We start from the raw sequence: 8,505 nt of genomic DNA on the forward strand, positions 1-8,505 counted from the left end.
CACTCAGAGCTGTTCACACATGCGATGGCCTGTGGCAAGGCAGCGGCTGCCGAGTACAGCAGATGAGTGAAGGGGGAGAAGAGCAGCCCCCTGACCATGGCCAGGACTGCAGGGGGAAGCATGAGGGTCACAGCCTAAGCAAACCTGACAGCACATGTGAGCGTGTGTTTAGGGGTAGCTCTTAGCAGAAACCATAGTGGGCAGATTGTGCCTAAGTGTGAGAATCCCCAACAGTGGCTGGAAGACTGAAACACCCCTTTCTCCTGCCCATTGCTGCTCACCTTAGCTGGCTGTGTGGGGAGGAGGCACGCAAGGGCTGGCTTGTTCTCCCTGCCTAAGCTGGTATGTTTAAATTCCTCCCAGTGTGTCCACTTGTTTCGTGGCCACTGCATGCTGCTTGACCGGCCCATGGCCTCCATAGGCTCTGGAGCCCTGGGGAAGGAGGGTGCAGCCAAAGAGGCAAAGCACTGACTGTCCCTAGGGTGGCTGTGCATGGGATTTGGAGGGGGATATGTTGGAGGTGGGGAGCAGGTGGCACAGTGCTGAGCTGCTCAGCTGTCGTGGGGCTGCAGAGAGACGGACGCAGCTGGGCGAGGGAAGGAAAGAGCTCAAGGTCTGGCAGTGTTTCTGCTTTACAGGTCTGTGGCCGGCACAGAGGCAGCAGAGAGTGATCCAGCTGGGATGCAGGGCCCTCATGACCCCTCGAGGGGCTGTGCTGTGAAACCCCCTCACAAGGGTGAGATGTGCACGCACGGGGTCCGTGACAACCTCACCCCAAGGCCCGTGCTGCTTTGTGCTGGGGCCAGTACCCTGGCAGCAGCCCCTGCTGCGTGCCAGCAGGAGCCTTGGCAGTGCTCTCTGGGGCATACATTTATATCTGCTCATGCAAATAACCTGGAAGTGTCCCCCGGAGTGGGACAGCTGGTCCCCGGCAGCGCTTTTGGGAGCATTCTTTATGTGCCCATGTAAGTACCCTGGCAATCTCTTTTAGGGCTCGCCAGCAGGGGCCCTGGCAGAGGCCAGGAGGCAGTGTCTTGCTGGCTGAAGCCATGCCAGCTGAAGCTTTCCAAAAGCAAAGCTTTCTTCTACCCCAAACAAAGAGCCAATGTAGCTGGCGTCATTGATTTGTTTCGTGACTTGCTGCTTTTAACACGGCAGGAAAAGGCCAAGAGGAGTTTTAATTTGTCCAAATGGTTTCAGACAAGGTTAATACAACTCATCGATAAATGACACTTTTCATTAAGTTTTAATTACCATGTCATTTCAACAGGCTGGACATGCCCTGCCTCCTCAGCATAGTCAGTGGTGTTTGTTGTTTTTTTCTTCAAGGTGCGCTTCCTTGAGCTTCAGTGATTAATTTCCATTGTGGATCTGGGAGCTGACAGGCTGCCGGAGAGCCCGACTGCCTCAGAGAATTCCCCTGGGCCCCCATCCCCAGGCTGGCAATTACAGCTTTACATCCATGTGGTGATGGGTGAGGCATGCTGGGCTGACACAGTGGCAGGAGGAGGTGGGCCAGCAGTTTCAGAGCCATTAAGATGCCCACAAACTAAAATGCCATTGTTGGATCTTCTTTCTTCATGCTAATGGAGGTGCTCCCTTCCAACAAGCTGTGGCCTGGCTGTGTCTCAGTGCCTGTGGCAGAGCCCTCTGTGCCTTTTATAAAGCCTCATTTCTTTCAGGCTTAATTTCTTCAAGTAGGGCCTTGCTGGAGAGAAGCTGGAAGCAGAGTTTAGACTAAAATCTTTGAACCCAGCACACTGCTGTACCTTGATACACCGTAGTCTTGGTCCAGAAAGGGTGCTGGTGGATGCTAGCCCCCTCTTCTCCTCAGGGTGAGGATAGCACAAATCCTCAGGGACCAGTGAGGATGGCAGTTGATGCTGAGCAGTTGATTTTTCCTGTCATCACTCAGAGGTGAGTTCTAAACACCCGAGAGAGATGCAGACAGGATCTGGTTCAGATCCAACTCAAAAGAAGGTGAATAAACAGAAACTACCAGAATTGCTGGAGTCAGAAGTTCAGTTTGGCTGATAGTTTTCCCTCTCCAGAATGAAAACATGAATATTGTTTTAGCTTAAGAAAGTCTGTGCGTGCCCATAGTACCCCTGAGGCAGGATTCCCTCCTATGCACTGCACTGATTTCTGTCCCCAGCACTGTTTCAAAATTTTGCTAAAATGGTTATTTTTACGTGGTTTATAATTCCCCTATTCACTTCCCTTTTTAACAGCAACTTCCCACACTCCTTTCCGTGTGACCAAGATCAATTATAAGAGTAGAGAACTTCACTGCTGCAGAAAGCATAGGGGTGTCTGGTAAGGACCTTTTACTTTAAAATGCCCACTGCTGTTACCATAGGCATTTGAGGAGCTGTAGTGCTTCAGCCTGGAGATTGGCAGCAGATTACAGTCATCTCTTGCATCTACACCTGCCTTCAGAAGGCTCACACAGCATGGTGTCTAGTGTCAGGACTCTGAGTACATCCCCTGGGGGTTTGGCTCCCTGGGCTCACGGCTGACTTAGATAATCACACAAGTGTCTGATGTTGAAGAGAGCTCTTCAAAAAAGCTCTGCTAAAAAGGCCCAGTGAGGGCCTGTCCTGCTGTTCACTAGCTGAGGCTCTTGCTCCCCGGCTGGGCTACCTTGCAGCTGTGTTGCAGCCATGCCTGTGCCATGTACCCTGTTTATATGGACCTTGGCCTGTGGACTTCAGTCCCTGAGGTGACCTTGGATCTGTCTCATCACCATGGACTTGCCTGGCAATCACTGGACTGTTGGCTGAACCTGATTCCCATCACCAGACCTGCTCTGTTCTTCTTGGTTAGGTATTGTGGGGCTGTGCCTCTGGCAATGTGGTCACTGCCCCATCCTGCCTTCTGTTACCCTCCACTCACCTTCCTCCATGGAGCAGCCAGCCCTCGCTGCTTCCTCCCAGCTGACGCACTGACTGATGCCTGTATCCCTGATGTGTCTTGGGATTTTGCCTTGGCTGTCACCAACAGAGTGAAACCACAGCGGGAAACAGCCTGCAGAGGACATATCGATCAGGCAGAACATAAAGGAAGAAGCTCTCACATATTATAATGCAAAGCAGGGATGGACAGCAGCATTCCTGCACGTATGTGCCACATGCCAAAATCTTACTGTGTGCTTCAGCCGGGAGGGCTGTTTCTCAAACTGAGGAAGGCCATGGGAAAGGTGAGTTTTAGGCAGATGGTGATAATGGCTCCCCAGGTCTCCTAACATGTCACTCTGGATGGGGCTTTGCTAGGTGTGGATTGGGATCCTATGGGAGCTGGAAGGGCTGGTTCCAATGGCTGCGCTTCCACCCACAGCTGATGGCTATACAGTGAACCTCACAGCAACACACTCAGGGCCATTCTCAGTGAGGTTCAAGAGCCAAGGCTTGCTCACTGGTGATTGAAAGAAGGTGGTCTTGAGCTATCTGTTCCCAAGGTGGGCTGAGAACTGGTTGTATTCTTGTGAATACCAAAAGACATGGGCTGTTTGTCTCAAAAACCCTACAAGCCTCCTTGAAGCCTCTGTCCGTGCCTCACTTTGTGAGCTCAGTGATCACATTGCAGCTTGTTGCTGAAGGTCTTGCAAAAGTGGCACTGAACTGTGTGTTTCACACCTTTCTGGTCAACCAGGTTAGGGTGGGTGCACTGAGGACTTCACTGCTTGCTGTGGTGATGCAGGGAGTGCTGTACTGCTTTGGTGAAAGAGCACCTCTTGGGCAATGCAGTGATTTAGCTGAAGGTAAGACTGTACCTGCAGGATAAGGTTGGGAGGTGCCAGGGGACAAGAGGCACGGTGCTTTGGGCTGGGCTGAAATGCCTCTGAAGAACAGGATGAACAAGTCTAGGCATGCCAGAAATGCCCTGAGCTTTGTCTGTAGTGATCCCAAGTGGCTGGGCTCTGCTCTTGACTGTGTACCCTGGGCAGGTGGCTGGTGTTGTGATGAGCACTCTTCACCTTGCTTTAAGCTCTGTTGCTCAGGTGTTGCTACAGCTGATAGCAATATAAATCCCCACAGAGCCCAGCCCTGCCTAAGGAGCTGGGTAGTGCTTGGGGGAATGATGTTTTGCTGGCAGTGCTAGTAGTGCTGACTGGCTTGAAGCCAGTGTCTGCATTTGTGCTATGGTATATGGAGGTACCTGTAAAGGGAATGATGTAGAAGCGTTGTTTTGACATCTCAAGGCTTTTAATAAAGTTTGGAGGTTTGCCTAGGCAAGATGAAGCTTGGCTACAAGACAGGCACTTTTGGGCAGTCAGATTTTAACTCAAATGCTCCTCGCTACTGTTAACTTTGTATTATAAACCCATTCCAAATGCTGACTTGCTTGCCTTGTGCACAAATGGAAAAGAAACCATATAGAGTGGGCTGATTTCTGAGCAGCTGAAGGTTGGGTGTAGCTGCCAATGTGGTCCCCCAGCCTTTGCTATCCTCTCTTCCAAAGCACTTCTGGAGCCTTAGAGCATAAGATAGAGCCATAGCTTTGGGATGCAGTGTAGCATGTGTGCCTTCTGGTGGGACTTCTATGAGAGCCCAGGGTGAGAGAGAGTGAGAGAGAAACACGGTGCTTTGCCACTGCAAGGCCTTGTGCTTCTTACTGATTGGGCTTGAAGTCTTTGTGATGGTGGAGCAACGTGAGTGATGTAGATACAGAGAAGTGGAGAGCCAGTGAGATGGCGAGGTGGTTGACATGGAGACACGGGATGTGCTGGCAGTGGTCACAGGGAATCTCACAGCTGTAGTGACCATGGATGAACTCAAATCCTCTGTTCCAATGTGTGATAGACTCCAGGGGCAGAAGTGGGAGGATTAGGGCAGAGATGTGGTTGGCTTTAGGTTCTGGTTGGGAAAGTCACGTGGGTGGAATAGGAGGATGGGAGTGGGAAGGATGTTTAGATGAAATAGAGCTTTTAGGAAAAGGAATTTTGCCTCACTTTTTATACTAGGGCCAACCCCCACCCAACACACTGATCCCTGGGAGTCACCACAGCCTGCTGATGGATAGATACCATGGCTCAGGCAGCAAACCTGATATGAGTAATGCAAAAAGCAAGAAAACACTTCTCACAGTGGCACTGGGCTTCTTTCTTCCCCAGAGTCATCCCCTAGGGAAAGTGAGTCAAGTACACTTGCTAATATTTCAGGATATTTCAGTTGCCTAGTTTGCTCTCATATTTGCCTCTGTAGGTAGGAGAGGGAGAGAATACAAGAATACGAAGAATAAACTTAAGGCTTCGCTAATAGCCTCTGGGAACCTTTGCACAGAAACCTTGGTGGCAGCCTGGGACCTGTCCTGGATAGTGCTGAGCCTTTTTCCCAAATACCCAAGGCTCTCAGCTCCTGCCCTGGGAGCCTGCTGTTTGCTCCCAGAGCAACGGGGTGCTAATGCACACCAGCTCGCTTTGTTTTGTACTTCCTCTTCCCAGACCTGCAGTGTGTGGTAACAGCAGCAGGGAATTGGGATGGGTATGGGTGGAGGATTTTGGAGGAAATGGTGCAGTTTCACTTATTTATTTGCGTGCTAAGCTCAGCAGAGCAGCAACAGCTTGGTGTGTGTGCTGGCTGCTGCACTCCTCTTCTTGGAGCTTGGAGTTGTTTGGCTCCCAGAGCTCTGAGACTGCTCTTGTGAGCAAGATTTGAATTTCTGCAGGTGTGCTGGGAATAGTCCAATCACCTTGTCTCGGCTGCTGGTCAGAGGAATTCATGGCTATTATATTTGGAAGCCAGGCAATGATTACAAATCAATGACTCCACTCCCGGAGTGATTCATCATTAACCGTGGTGTTTAGTTCTTTCCCTGGCTCTCTCCAACAGCAGCTCCCGTTCTTGTAGCATCTCAAGTGTCTTATTCATTTTAAATCATTGGATAGCTATGGCTGTAGCTGAGGAGTGGAAGGACAGATGCACTGAGACATGGTTGTGCAGCTAAGGGGAGGGAGGGTTCAGAAAGGGGGATGGAGCACCTTGAGGATGAGCAGAGCTTGCCTTTAGGCTGGGGAGCAATGCTGCCAACAAGACCCAGGGCAGACCAGTATCCTCTCTGCTCCAGGGCTCTCACTGATGTCCCTGCTGGGCTGGGCAATGGCCCATATTTTTGCCTGGCTGGGCACAAAGTGGGGTGGAAAGAAATAAAAACACTAACCTGTGCCCAGTTAGACAAAAGCAGGGGTTATTTAGCAGTCCAGTGGGGAGCTTTTAATCATCCCAAGCATCCCAGGACAAGCTATTCTTAATAATAATTTATAACACTTAGCACTTTTATGTGTTCTAAGCATTTTGCAGGCGTTAACCAGGGACTGGCACTATGGTCTCACCCAGGCCCAGCAGAGGGGCAGAAACTCTCCACAGCTTACCCTCATTCACCTGTGCACCTGCTCCCCTATGGCTGTATTCCAGCCCCTTGTCCTACCTCATGGTTTTCCTCTCCAATCTGAACTGTGTCCCTTATGCAGACTTGCTGTCAAATAGCAGCCATCCAGCCACTGTCCAGGGGACCGTGGCTATTTCACAGGCAGATACAGCAAATAATCACTGAAGCTAGGCAGGGAATTGGTCCCATGTCACAAATGAGGCAGCTGGCACGGATAGAATAGATAACTGGTGAGCTGGGAACATGTTTCCCAGCTCCAGCCTTCTCTTCCTGGCCTCTCCGTGATATTTCCAGGGCACAGCTTAGACTTCAGCATGTCCAGAGAGGCAGGGAAGCTAAAAGACATCCTGCCCCTCTGTACTCTCAGAAATGCCCCTTGGTTTGGATCTGGCTTATGCAAGATGGGTTGCCCACACAGGAAGCACAGCCAGGATTGCATCACAGCCTCAGGACCAGCCTCTGCTGGATTTGTTATCACTGTAGCCTTTGCTATCACCTACACACACTGCCAGGCTTTAATCTGGGGCTGGGATCTGCAGTAGCACACAGCAAGGTGACCCTGCACGCAGAGGCTGCAGCTGAAAGGTGGACTTTGCAGGATGCTGTAAAGCACTGTGTGAGATGCTGAGCTGAAAGACGAAGTGAAAAACACAGATCCACAAGCCTAATGCTGCTGCTGCCCCTGTGGTCCTTCCCCCTTCCTGCACTCCCACAGTTGCTTGTGCTTCCCTTTGCACTGCTGCTGCAAGGGACTGAACAGTGGGAGCAGACACCCGGCTGGGGCCACAGAAGGGAAGATGCAGGAAGGAGAGGTGGGAAAACATTCTGGAGTTGACTGTATCTGTCACCTCCTAGAAGCTTGAAAGGTTTGAAAGAAACTGGTCTGCACATAGAACTGAAACCGAACCAAGGGGAATTCTCTGAGAGCACTAAGTGCTGGCCACCAGCTATTTAAAGCTTCCCATGCATCTGACATGCAGCTGGGCATAAAGAACGGGTATGCCTGCAGCTCGCACTGACACACCCTTGGCAGCTTTAAACTGGGCTTTGGAACACTGCCAAGTACAGCTGCAGCAGCTGGGAGGTCAGCGTGGGCTAGAAACCACCCAGGAAACCAGAGAATAGCTGGGCTACTTGATGAAAGAGAGGGCATGATTGGTGCCCCTATCAGCCCTAGCTAAACAGCAAGTGGGACCAGAGCCAGGGAGTTCCAGGTTATTTCAGGAGCCAGCTAAGACTGGACAGGAACTGCAATCACAGTCTTCTGGAGAGACACACAGGACTATTGCACAACCTCCAGACGGGCTACCCACTTCTCATCAAGAATTCAAACTAGCCGAGAGATGTGTCGGTGTGGAAATGACCCCTATAACATTCCTTGTTAGTCCTTCAGACAGGGCAAGTCTTCCTATACCATGTCTCCATTCCCCGGGATGTCTGAAACCAGGGCTGTGAATGCCTGTAGGCACTAAAGGAACCCAGGTCCTCCCACAGGCTCCTGGCTGGTGGCATCCATACCCTGGCTTGGGTTGTCCTGTTCTCCCTCCTTCCACCCTCCATGTCCACACGGATCCTGCCTAAAAGAAGCTGCGGTCTTATTTCACCATGAATTCTATTTTCAGAGCATGTACCACATTTTAATAGGAAGCAAAGCATCTCAAACACCTTCTTATTTCCTAGCACAATCCTCCCAACATCTGTACAGCATTCTCCTGGCAATGCCTGCGACTGCTTGTGTGAAAAAGTCCCATTAAAGAAGTGTTTTAGCACTGGACTTCGGTTTTGTTTTTCAAACTCTATTTGACAGGATGAACCAGTTGCTGCAAATCTCAGAGGCCCTCTGGCAGGCATTTCCAAGACTCCTGCCTGGCTGTAAGCTATTTGAGATCCTTCACACAGCATTTTAACCCCCCTCAATGCTCCGCATTGGGAACCTTTCTCTAGTGCCTGATTGTGCACTGCAGAGACAGTTTTTTAACTGCTTAGGCTGAATTTGGTTTTATGAAACTAATGCCAGGCTTTACTACTACGAGATAATTAGAGCAATTCCCTTTCTTCACTTATATTGCTCCCTTGAGTTATTTGCAGGCAGAATGCTTGTCCTTACTGAACCATCCC

At 50.6% G+C, this 8,505-nt stretch overlaps 1 long non-coding RNA gene across 1 annotated transcript in view; it reads right to left on the bottom strand.

Annotated features, from left to right (window-relative positions):
- Nucleotides 1-1,377: 1,377 nt before the first annotated feature.
- Nucleotides 1,378-8,505, bottom strand: part of LOC108641066 — a 29,120-nt gene continuing 21,992 nt past the window's right edge. Inside the window, exons 3-4 of the long non-coding RNA XR_001921736.2 lie at nt 2,896-3,027; nt 1,378-1,924 (exon numbers count right to left, since the gene is read on the bottom strand). This is a non-coding gene — a long non-coding RNA (uncharacterized LOC108641066). The remainder of the gene's footprint in view (nt 1,925-2,895; nt 3,028-8,505) is intronic.

The sequence above is a fragment of the Manacus vitellinus genome, unplaced genomic scaffold, assembly GCF_001715985.3.
Source record: "Manacus vitellinus isolate BGI_N305 unplaced genomic scaffold, ASM171598v3 scaffold_5_pilon, whole genome shotgun sequence".
In the NCBI taxonomy this organism is placed as follows: domain Eukaryota; kingdom Metazoa; phylum Chordata; class Aves; order Passeriformes; family Pipridae; genus Manacus; species Manacus vitellinus.